Source organism: Ovis canadensis, chromosome 1 (genome assembly GCF_042477335.2).
Source record: "Ovis canadensis isolate MfBH-ARS-UI-01 breed Bighorn chromosome 1, ARS-UI_OviCan_v2, whole genome shotgun sequence".
In the NCBI taxonomy this organism is placed as follows: Eukaryota; Metazoa; Chordata; class Mammalia; order Artiodactyla; family Bovidae; genus Ovis; species Ovis canadensis.
Genome location: NC_091245.1, coordinates 237,675,230 through 237,687,711, shown reverse-complemented (window position 1 = coordinate 237,687,711; position 12,482 = coordinate 237,675,230). Strand labels below are relative to the sequence as shown.

Genomic DNA, 12,482 nt, shown 5'->3' with positions numbered 1-12,482 from the left:
GCAGTAAAATGAAAATTTCATCAAAACAGTGACCTTGTTCCCTCTCCCACCTCCTATCTGCCTCATAATAAATGTTCAATTTGTGGCTCAGCTGGTAAAGAATCTGCCTGTAATGCAGGAGACTTGAGTTAGATCCCTGGATTAGGGAAATTCCCCTGGAGAAGGGGATGGCTACCCACTCCAGTATTCTGGCCTGGAGAATTCCATGGACTGTATAGTCCATGGAGTCACAAAGAGTCAGACATGACAGAGCAACTTTCACTTTCACTTTCAAATACTCTCTGAGGGGCTTCCCTGGTGGTGGTAAAGAACCCACTTGCCAATGCAGGAGAGACACAGGTTCCATCGCTGATCCGGGAAGATCCCACGTGCTGCAGAGCAACTAAGCCCATGCACCACAACTTTTGAACCTGTTCTCTAGAGCCTGGGAGCCACAACTACTGAGCCTATGTGTGGCAACTACTGAAGCCTGCCTGCTCTAGAGTCTGTGCTTCACAACAAGAGAAGCCACTGCAATGAGAAGCCCATGCACCGCAACTAGAGAATAGCTGCTGCTTGCTGCAACTAGAGAAAAGCCCATGCACCAGTGAAGACCCAGCACAGCCAAAAAGAAATGATAGAGAAATACACACTGTTTGAGTGTATGGACAGATGGATAGAATTCTGAATGCTGCAGGCACTCTCTGGATGTATAGAGGGGGAGATGACTTTTCAGAGAAAATAACACCTTATTCAAAGACACATGACAAGGACCAAGTGCTCTAAAAGTATTTTGGCATGGCTGGAACACAGGATGTGAGTTGAGCTTGGAGAGAGCAAGAAAATGAAAGGAGGTGAGAACTGAAAGGTTATATTTAATAAGTCACAGGAATGTAGACATCTCTCACTTTCTGACATTGCTGCCCTGCAGGAAGAGAGGGAAAGGGCCTTGACAGAAGATACTGATAAATTTGGTCTGTTGCAGTGATTCCTTTCAGAGTTTTGACTTGAATCGGAAATGTACTGCTGAACTTGGCCAGATGTGAGAAATGTGTATAAGACCATTTTGTGTCATTTATTCATTTGACTCTTAAATCACAGTAAGCAGCAGCTTCATGTGTATTTTTTGTTTGTTTGAGCTTTATTGTTTATGAGGTTTAAAAACAATTTGAGGAGACAGTGAAAAGGTGTCTTAATAAAGACACCTTTAAATAAATAAAGCTTTCATTTATTTTGGTAACTTCCTTATCTGTCAAGGGGGAACGATAATAATGCTTATCTCAAAGAGTATTTGTAAGATTTTGTTCTTTTTTGTTTGTTTGTTTGTTTTCAGTCGCTAAGTCATCTCTGGCTCTTTGCAACCCTGTGGACTATAGCCCACCAGGCAACTTTGTCCATGGGATTTCCCAGGCAAGAATATTGGAATGAATTATCATTTCCTTCTCCTGGGGATCTTCCCAACCCAGGGATCGAACTCGAGTCCTCATGTCTCCTGCATTGGCAGATGGATTCTTTACCACTGAGCCACCAAAGAAGCCCATTTGTAAGACTTAAATGACTTAAAATATATGAAGTGCTTAGGGCAGTTCTTACCTGGCTCCCTGGTGGCTTAGATGGTAAAACATCTGCCTGCAATGCAGGAGACCCAGGTTCGATCCCTGGATCTGTAAGATCCCCTGGAGAAGGAAATGGCAACCCACTCCAGGACTCTTGCCTGGAAAATTCCATGGACAGAGGAGCCTAGTCAGCCGCAGTCCATGGGGTCGCAGAGTCGGACACGACTGAGCAATTGTTAGCCTTTATCATCATTATAATCATTTGCTGCTCTCATGAAGAGAAACATGATATAACTTAATTGAAGCAATTCTACACTAGGTTCAAAACTACATTTTGCTGGAGAGAGAGAGACCTTGCCATTTTGTATTTTGAAGACATTGCTTGGTAATGATGATTGATAACAACTCTTGCATGCTTTTTAGTCATGGTGTAAATAGGCACACTCAATTAACTGCATCAAGCCCATTGTTTAAGAACAATGCATAGGCCAGAATATACCAGGCAGATACTGGGCGAAAGTGAAGAGAGGAATCTCAACAGAAACAGTGCTCTGTAGGGTGAAGAGTGTGGGCTTTCCCCACAGCTCAGTCTTGACATGTTCATCCAGTTCATCCATGTCCATCCCTGCAGTGGCCCTGACTCAGTCTAGGGCTTCAGCCCTGCTCACCAAGATTCTAGGCTTCTTGTGGCCTGTGGTCTACAACTCAGCTTGTCTGGAGGGCAGGAAGGAAGGGTGGATCCTCTCGAGATTTCCTGTCTTGCTGTGAGTCACTGATACCAAGCACTTTTCTTGCAGTTCTCTGCCTACTGTCCGGAGAGCGGGAATGCAGCCGCAGAAGTCAAACCGGAACCATCCTCTGCGTCATGATAACGACTCTCGCTGCAGTAAACAAGCATGGTCTGCACCGCTTCAGGGGGCTCTCCCTCCCTGTGCAAGCAAGGAACTGAAGGAAAGGCTCGCCATTTCATTACCCTTTGTAAGAAGAGAATGACGACAGGAGAAAAAAAATCCTCCGGTATCATTTTGGTGCAGTGGAAAGGAGACTCATTTTGGAGCAAGAATGCAAAATTTCTAATACTGACTTGCCTGGAAAAGATTGTAAGCCTGTCTCACACCTACTTCCCTTCCATTCCCTTCCTGCCTCATTGCAAACAATCTGAAGTTGAACATGGGGTTTTGAGATTCTTGTAAGTAATTGCCTTGTAAATAAAAACTTTAAAGTAATTCTTGCTGTGGAAAATAAAGTGAATAGGCTTCATCTTTGTAGGAAAAGCCGATCAAGAGGGCATGATAACAGCTGTACTACCTAACTTCTAAGCATGAGCCTGCTGGAAGGATCAGTAGTAGTAATAATAATAATAGCTACTAAGCACTTGTCTTACATTGGATATTGTACTTTATGTATGTTATTTCTGTTCCTCAGGCCCCCCAAGTCACCCATTCTACCAGCTACCTTAAAACAGGATGATATATGCAATAATGCTTTGAAAATATTAGTCATTAAAGATATTTTTATATAAAGGTATAATTATAATTGGGCTTCCCAGGCCACACAGTGGTAGAGAATCCACCTGCCAATGCAGGAGACATGGGAATGTGGGTTTGATCCCTGGGTTGCATAGATCTCCTGGAGGAAGAAATGGCAACTCACTCCAATATTCTTGCCTGGGAAATCCCATGGATAGAGGAGCCTGGCAGGCTAGTCCATGGGGCTGCAAAGAGTCAGACACGACTGAACGACTGAGCAAATACAGCAAACAATTATAATTAACCTTAGAAAAAATTCCATGGGCAATATTTTACTTAGGTTACCAAAGAATATGAGATACAGAGTTATACACAACTAGGTTGAAATCCCATTTTGTCCCCATATGTATTACTAAGCCTCTGTGGACCTCAGTTTCCTCCTCTGCAAAAGGGTTGCCATAACAGCTACCTCTTAGGCGTATAGCATTCACAAGGACTATATGTAAAAACTCCACTTCTCTGTATTTGACACAATAGATTCACCACAGATATGAACTCCCCTTTGTTTTCCAGTTTTCCTTGAGCTAATAGAAATGAGATAAAGATCTTTAGAATCATTAATTAGGTATTTGATAATTTTTCAGAGTGCCTGCAGAAATACTGAGGAAGAAGAAGGACAATTATAGAAATGAAGAATAACAGAATAATATAAGTGAAGGAGTCCGCAGGCCATGAGGAAAACAGTCGGATTGTTCTCAAAAAGTGTATTTAGGAGTAGCTTTATATCAGAGATTTGGAAAAATATTGTGATGGAAGAGGAATTATTGAAATGTAATTTTCTTTAACACTGTCTGGTCATAACCACATAACTTGATTCTAGGCCTTTGGTAGGGAAGTTACAGTTCAGTTGTAGCAGTCAGTTTAAATTACTAGTCATTAAGTAAGTGTCTCAGAAACCAGAAACCTAGCCTCTCATAATGAGTATTCATTAGAGGAGAGAGATTAAGTTCTATAGTGTTCACTGCCGTGCAATAGAGAATTAAATATTTTCAACATTTTATTTTGTTCACACAATTAGACTTTTTCTTTTACCCATGAAAGCTGGATCAGTTCTCAAAATGGTAATTATTTTATTAAACAAACATCTCCTTTTCTCAATTTCTAACTTTATACTTCAGAGTAGAAAATAACAAGTCAATACCTTTCTTATATCAGCACAGATTACTTTTCAGTATACTTCATGACATTTTCTACTTTTCATGAAAAATTTTACAGATGTGGAGTTTGCTGGTACATTTGAAAGACTGCTTGTGTTCAAAAAAAAGTCTTCAGAACTATCTTACCAAACACGCCAGTACCACCCTGGTAGATGCCTGAAGCATCATGGTTTTGTGTTCAGGCAAGCTTTGTAAGAGATTTGAGCTCCGTATTATCATGTTAGCCCTGAAGGCTTAAGTACGTAAGTAGCATTCTTTTTTTACAATTTTGGAAGTTTAAAACACTGAGTTCTAATTATACCTGCACACCTAAAAATAAAGTGCACTTTGCAAAGGAAAGACACAAAGACCAGAAGAAACACTCTTAAATAACAACAAACTTTTTACTATAAGGTCTTAATTTTACTTCACAGTATCTCTTAACAAAATTCTTACTGTCTTTGTACCTACAATCTCTGATACAGAAATGGCTTAATTATGAGTGGCAAATGGAAGACTATCTGACAAAAAATTGAATATATAACCGTGATAATTATCTTATGGCTTCAGGGCTTCCCAGGTGGCTTAGTGGTAAAGAATTTGCCTGCCAATGCAGGAGTTGCTGGAGACACAGGTTCTAGACCTGGGCCAGGAAGATCCCCTGGAGAAGGGCTTGGAAACCTACTCCGTATTCTTGCCTGGAAAATTCCATGGACAGAGAAGCCTGGAAGGCTGAGCATGCATTCACACACCATCACAATCCAAAAATATGAGTCCACTTCTTTAAAAAGGATAGAGGGGGAGAAAAGGAAATGAGTGAAACACTATAGCTTTTAGAAGCAGTTTATAAGATCTTTGTATGAGCCACATTTAACTAATGGCAACAGTGTTGGTTGTAGCTTTTATTATTCGTGGATATCTTGAGGACATAACATAAAAGTACTTTAATACTACTAATATTGCTAAGCTTAACATGAGTTTCTCAATCATGAAAGGGGATTTTCTACTTGTTTAGTTCCTTATTCTTAGACTAAAATATAAGCTGTGCTTATTTTATTTTTCATATTTTGGTTATTTGATATCCTTGATCCACACAATGCAGGACCCACATCTAAGGAACAGAAATTTGCTAGTGAGTCACATGGAAAAGAAACTTGAGTGGTTTTCAGAGCAAAGGAATTTAACAGTAATAATATAAAATAGGCAGACTCAGACTTACATATCTCAAGATTTTTTTTTTCCTCTCTTTCCCTTAATCTTCCACATGTTATATAAATTACATTTAGAGAGGTTTTTCATTTCTAAAATAATTATGTTTAATACAGGAAGCAACAAAGGTCAATTTTGAAAAGTGACATTTTTTTCCTGCTATTGGTTTTCATTATAAACTTTCAAATATACCCTTAAAGTTCCCAAATTCACGGAGTTGAAACTTTTATTGAAGTTAAGATGGAAGTAAGGCCTAGGCCGTAAAAGACCCAGTCATACTTAGAGAATTGGAGTGCCCACTTAGATCCTGAATTTGGAATCTCCCTTATACTACTAACGGTCTGCTTCTTCTACTGTTTAACCCCAAAGCCCATTGGCACTGTCACAGTGAGGCCTCATTCCTCCCACTAATGGTCCAGCTTGGTGGTTAGCTTCTGACTGCATAGGGCCAATCTTACTCCAAAATCAGCCTCTGCAGCCTTCAGTGACAGAGCCCCATGGGGGTGCAATGGTTCTCAAACCTTAATCTGTATCAGGACCATTTGGAGAGTTTGTTAAAACACAGCTTATAGGGTGTCACCCCTAGAGTTTCCAATTCATTTGGTCTGGGGTGGTGCCTGAGAAGTAGCATTTCTAACAAGTTCTCACATGATGCTGATGCTGCCAGTCGGAAACCACTAATGTGGTGCAAAGTGCCTGAGACTGAAAGCTAAGAAATCTTACCTTCATCTAGTTTCATCACTTCCCTCCATAAAAACACTAATGTGTGACCTCTGTGCATTGCTTTTTTGTTTTTAAAACAAAAAGGTTGAGCAGGTAAACTCTTGCTTAAGAATTTCTCAATGATTTTTCTGACCATCTCACTTGAAAATTTACAGCTCAATTGCATCTGTAAAAAAAAAATTTATCCCAACAGCCACCTCAAATTGTGTCATCCAATGACATACCCTTTTCTCATTGAAAGTGTTGAGTGGGGGAGGGTTAGATAAAACATCTCAGTTGTTTCTAGGGTATGAATTAAATACTTCACAATCAAATTCTTAGAGCTTTGCCAATGATGAGTGTGAATGAATTAACAGGTATGCCAAGATATTGGTCCTGAATAGGCCTGAGGCATAAGAGCTTCCAGGCAATTCATCATTAAAAGTGTTTCTTTACCCCAGCGTACCATTAAAATATTGTGATTATCTGTGTGCCACGGTATGACAAGCTTTGGGAAACACTTGTTATGTAAAATGACTTTGTTGCTTCATCTATTCTGTGTATCCAGCATTGTTCATCAAATTTACTTAGGAATGAGAGCAGCTTATTAGGAAAATGTCTGATTGTGGTGTGATAATTTTTCTTAACGTTAGCTGAAATATTGCCACCATTTTTGATACCTTTTAGTTTGATATGGGAATTTAATTGGGGGGGTGTGGAAGAGATGATTTGATTTCCCCGAAGCCACTTTGCAAAGCCATCTTTGCAAAGATGGTCACAATAAAGGATAGACATGGTATAGACCTAACAGAAGCAGAAGATATTAAGAAGAGGTGACAAGAATACACAGAAGAACTGAACAAAAAAGATCTTCATGACCAAGATAATCACGATGGTGTGATCACTACCTAGAGCAAGACATCCTGGAATGTGAAATCAAGTGGGCCTTAGGAAACATCACAATGAACAAAGCTAGTGGAGGTGATGGAATTCCAGTTGATCTGTTTCAAATCCTGAAAGATGATGCTGTGAAAGTGCTGCACTCAATATGTCAACAAATTTAGAAACCTCAGCAGTGGCCACAGGACTGGAAAAGGTCAGTTTTCATTCCAATCCCAAAGAAAGGCAACGCCAAAGGATGCTCAAACTACCGCACAGTTGCACCCATCTCACGCAGCTAGCAAAGTAATACTCAAAATTCTCCAAGCCAGGCTTCAACAGTGCGTGAACCATGAACTTCCAGATGTTCAAGCTGGTTTTAGAAAAGGCAGAGGAACCAGAGATCAAATTGCCAACATTGCCGCTGGATCATCAAAAAAGCAAGAGAGTTCCAGAAAAACATCTGCTTTACTGACTATGCCAAAGCCTTTGACTGTGTGGTTGACAGCAAACTGTGGAAAATTCTTCAAGAGATGGGAATACCAGACCACCTGACCTGACTCATGAGAAATCTGTATGCAGGTCAAGAAGCAACAGTTAGAACAGGACATGGAACAACAGACTGGTTCCAAATAGGAAAAGGAGTATGTCAAGGCTGTATATTGTCACCTTGCTTATTTAACTTTTATGCAGAGTACATCATGTGAAATGCTGGACTGGATGAAGCACAAGCTGGAATCAAGATTGCTGGGAGAAATATCAATAACCTCTGGTATGCAGATGACACCACCCTTATGGCAGAAAGCAAAGAACCAAAGAGCCTCTTGATGAAAGTAAAAGATCATGGCATCTGGTCCCATCACTTAATGGCAAATTGATGGGGAAATAATGGAAACAGTGAGAGACTTAATTTTGGGGGCTCCAAAATCACTGCCGACGGTGACTGCAGCCATGAAATTAAAAGATGCTTGCTCCTTAGAAGAAAAGCTATACACATCTAGATAGCATATTCAAAAGCAGAGACATTACTTTGCCAACTAAAGTCCGTCTAGTCAAAGCTATGATTTTCCCAGTAGTCATGTATGGATGTGAGAGTTGGACTATAAAGAAAACTGAGTGCCAAAGAATTGCTGCTTTTGAACTGTGGTGTTGAAGACTCTTAAGAGTCCCTTGGACTGCAAGGAGATCCAACCAGTCCATCCTAAAGGAGATCAATTCTGAATATTCATTGGAAGGACTGATGCTGAAGCTGAAGCTCCAATACTTTGACCACCTGATGCGAAGAACTTACTCATTTGAAAAGACCCTGATGCTGGGAAAGATTGAAGGCAAGATGACAGACGATGAGATGGTTGGATGGCATCACCAACTCAATGGATATGAGCTTGAGTAAACTCCGGGAGTTGGTAATGGACAGGGCAGCCTGGTGTGCTGCAGTCCATGGAGTCGCAAAGAGTGGGACACGACTGAGCAACTGAACTGAACTAAACTGAACTGAAGTCATTTGGGAAAGAGTTCTCTAGCCTAACACTGTATCTTTCTTGTATTCAATAGCTGCAAAAGGGGCTTTACATGGTACCTAACAAGGAATCAAAGCATGGTGGTGATAAGCAGTGGAGGCTCCTACACATGTGTACAAAAGTGCAGAGGCTGTAATTTTAGGATGGAGAGTAGAGAAGAATGGTGCTGAGATCCTTAGATGGGACTTTCATATTTTTTGGAAGTGTAGGCAATAGGACCACCTAGGTTTCAGTCTTCACTGGAAAGCCCACACAGAACTCTGGGTAGAATATATATATATATCCTACTGTAGCCTCAAGACTGGAATGGCACTTTGAACAAGGTGGGTGCTCAAAAAGTAGGTGGCTTTGAATCACTTAGTAAAGGCTTGCCAAAGAATCTGTACTCTCTGAGAACAATATTATTTACACTGCATAAAGGAGTCCTAAAAAAAGGAAATGGTATGAGACAGAATGAAGCATTTTACTCTACAGACTTGAGCCAACAGTATTCTAACCAGTTCTCCTGGCTCATCAGCTTGTTACAACTCATCTTCTAGGAAGGTCCAGTGCCTGACATTATTTAGAAAAACAGTATTTTGTTATCTTGATTACTAATTAGTCTTCTCATGTTTATCATCCTCTTTCTATATAGTAACTTCCCACAGCCTTTCTGCTTGCTAACGCATAGTCTAAGTTATTGCTTATGAAACAGTTTAAGGTGCTCCAGAGGCTCAAAGTGAACCGTTTTCCATCTCCAGTTGCCTGTTCACCAAGAAAAACTATGCCGAAGCTCTGTAGCATTTTATACTGGAGCCATATGGCTCTCACACAACCATGAATAAAATCAATGCATATAACTTATCATTGGACTTCCCGAATGGTCCAGTTGCTAAGGCTCCACACTCACAATTCAGGGAACCCGGGTTCAGTCCCTGGTCAGGGAATTAGATCCCCCATGCCACAACTAAGAGTTTGCATACCACAACAAAGATACTGTGTGCCGCAACTAAGACCCAGCCAGCCAAATAAAAACCTATCATTTTTGTGGTAGTACTAAACTGATTTTTACCTCTAGTTAGCCAATCACTTTTAACAGAGGGAATACAGATGACAATGTTGTAATCCTTGCAAAAAATTGACCATGTCCAGAAGACCTTTAAGGCTGCCCAGGCTCCAAGCTGGGGGGAAAATTATTTCCCTGGAGCTCAATTCCATTTTCTGCTTCTCTTTCAAAGTTCATTTCTCAGTTTACTACTCATTGCTGATAATTTTATGTTTGACTCTGGTTGAGCAAGATTTCAAAGTGGCCAACCATGTATTCTTTTCATTTAAATTTGCTTCAGGGTTAAAGGAATTTGAAAATCACTTTTTTTTTTTTTATAGGAGAATCATCCAGATGTACATTCCAGCAGATACAGAATTCCTTTCCTTTATTATCCACATCTGCTTTATGTAATCCAGCCTTCTAGCACTGAGAGAGACAACCATCTACCCATAATTGCACATTTCTACTCGGCTGAATACCGTCCTTCTTGGTTTTTGTAAGAATGTTGCTACTATAATTCTCTTGAGTAGTAAAAGCATGTGTAAGCCAAGAGACATAGTATGCAAATATTCATTAAAAAAAAAAAAACAAGTCTAATAACACAAGACAACTCCTTGCTATGGGTACTGCCACCATCAACACCCTCATTCCCAAAGCTTCACCTGTCATCTCATAGTACTCTATCCGGTTCTTATCTATCTACCATTCAACAGGATTTCCAGGTCCTGGGGGCAGGAATCCTGCAATACATCTTTTGCATCCTTTCTAGTGTCTAAAGTGAAGTGAAGTGAAATCACTCAGTTGTGTCCGACTCTTTGCGACCCCATGGACTGTAGCCTACCAGGCTCTTCCCTCCATGGGATTCTCCAGGCAAGAGTACTGGAGTGGGTTGCCATTTCCTTCTCCAGGGGATCTTCCCCACCCAGGGATCGAACCCGGGTCTCCCACATTCCAGGCAGACACTTTAACCTCTGAGCTCCAGGGAAGTACCTTTTCTAGTGTCTAACGAAGTACTAAGGATCACGTGCTTCCATATTCCTGCACCAGGAATATGGGGATTTTTAATTCAATTCACCATGACTCAACAATTGTTTATTGGATATCCACGTGATCCTTGGTACTTTTGAATTAATCCCCATATTCCTGGTGTAGGAATGATGGAAGCAACTGAACTCCCCCGCACTCTCCATAGTCTGAGAACTATCAACAAAAGTAAGGATTATCAGATAAATGAAGATTACCAGGAAGGAAAAGCCAAAGACCAATGCAAAATACTGCAAAGAAGGGTTACAAGAGAAATAACTCCCCTTTAACCTAGTCCTTTCTCTGCTGCAGAAAGGGGATGTTTGGTAAATTGTTGGTGAAAGTCACAGTCTACATGGTCTATTGTGATTGTCACATGTTCCAGCAGCATAGAGTCAAACAACTTTTTAAAGCTTGAAGTTCTAATAAAAGTTCTGTGTTTATTATTTGATTCTATGATTGGTATATAAATAATGAAAAGAGCTTCTCCAAATCCATGACTAATTCCTAAATGTGAATTCAGTGCTCAGACACTAGTTTTTACTGCACATTTTCTTCTGTATTTAAACCTTGTGAGTGTCATGTGCAGGATGTAGGACAGAGAACAGAGGTCTTCTGTTAACTTTAGTACTCTCACATGGACTTCCTTGAGGACTGTGTGTTGAGTTCCATATTCTGCAACCATGACCTCATTGTCATCTTTATTATGCCTTTGCTAGCTTCTGGTTTTTTTTTTTTTTCTTTTAATCTACTTTTGAATCTCTTGATTTTTAGACTTGTATCATAAAATCTTTCACTGTAGAGATTTTTTTTTTCCCTCAGTGTTTAGTGGAGTAAAGAGCCTCTTATAGGTTTTCAGTAAACAATATTTGAATCATGTTGAATTGAATTTAAAGTTTAAAAGGAACCTAGAAATGCTGTTCTTTGTTTCCAGGATGAAAGTTTTATATGGTATCTATGGTATAACTGAGTAATTACTACAAATAAAGTATCATAAAATATTATAAATGTAGTTAAGTAAAATAGCAGTTTAACCAAAAATAGATATTACATATAAACACAGACAAGCCTTGGTTATTTCCTGTAACATATCTGTCTTACAGTTTCTATATAAAGATTTTATATAGGGGCTTTCCTGGTGGCTCAGTGGTAAAGGATCCACCTGCCAGTGTAGGAGACACAAGTTGGATCCCTGGTCCAGGAAGATCTCACATGCCTTGGAGCAACTAAGCCATTGTGCCCACAGTTGAGCCTGTATTCTAGAGCTTAGGAACTACAACTACTGAGCCCACGTACTGCAACTACTGAAGCCCACATGCTCGAAAGCCTTTACTCAGCAACAAGAGAAGCCACCACAATGATAAGGCTGTGCACCACAACTAGAGAGTGGCCCCCACTCGCCACAACTCAAGGAAAGCCCGTGCAGCAATGAAGACCCAGCACAGTCATAAATAAATAGGTTTTTGGTTTTTTTTAAAGTCCTATATAGCCAGTCTATGTCTGACGCAGGATGCAGCATGCTTGGGGCTGGTGCATGGGGATGACCCAGAAAGATGTTATGGGGAGGGAGGTGGGAGGGGGGTTCATGTTTGGGAATGCATGTAAGAATTAAAGATTTTAAAATGTAAAAAATAAAAAACTAAAAATAAAAAAAAAACAAACAAAAAAAAATAAAGTCCTATATAGAAGCAGTAACCATATTTCTTGAAAAGTATTTGGAATTCTTTATTGTGTAAGTATGGTAATGTAGGACCATATGGAATCGTCATTCCAAATCTTTGTTGTGACGAGACAAAAACCAAGGAGCATACAGTCGCCTGACAGGAATTTTTTTTTTCCTGTTACCTGACTTAAAAAAAAATAAACTCAATTTTTCAAATAAATCAATGGAAACTACACAGAATATACCTATATTGGCCTGA

General features: G+C 39.9%; 1 protein-coding gene across 3 annotated transcripts in view; it reads left to right on the top strand.

The window, feature by feature from the left end:
- Nucleotides 1-2,332: 2,332 nt before the first annotated feature.
- The window catches only part of LOC138424848 (THO complex subunit 2), a 148,592-nt gene continuing 138,442 nt past the window's right edge, over nucleotides 2,333-12,482 (top strand). For 2 of the 3 annotated variants that reach the window (XR_011445982.1, XM_069562290.1), the window contains exons 1-2: nucleotides 2,333-2,724; nucleotides 4,280-4,463. The gene's annotated coding sequence lies outside the window, so the exon portion shown is untranslated. Of the gene's footprint in view, nucleotides 2,725-4,279; nucleotides 4,464-9,875; nucleotides 10,088-12,482 lie in introns of those variants that run through there. The other variant, XR_011445981.1, reaches the window with a different exon arrangement.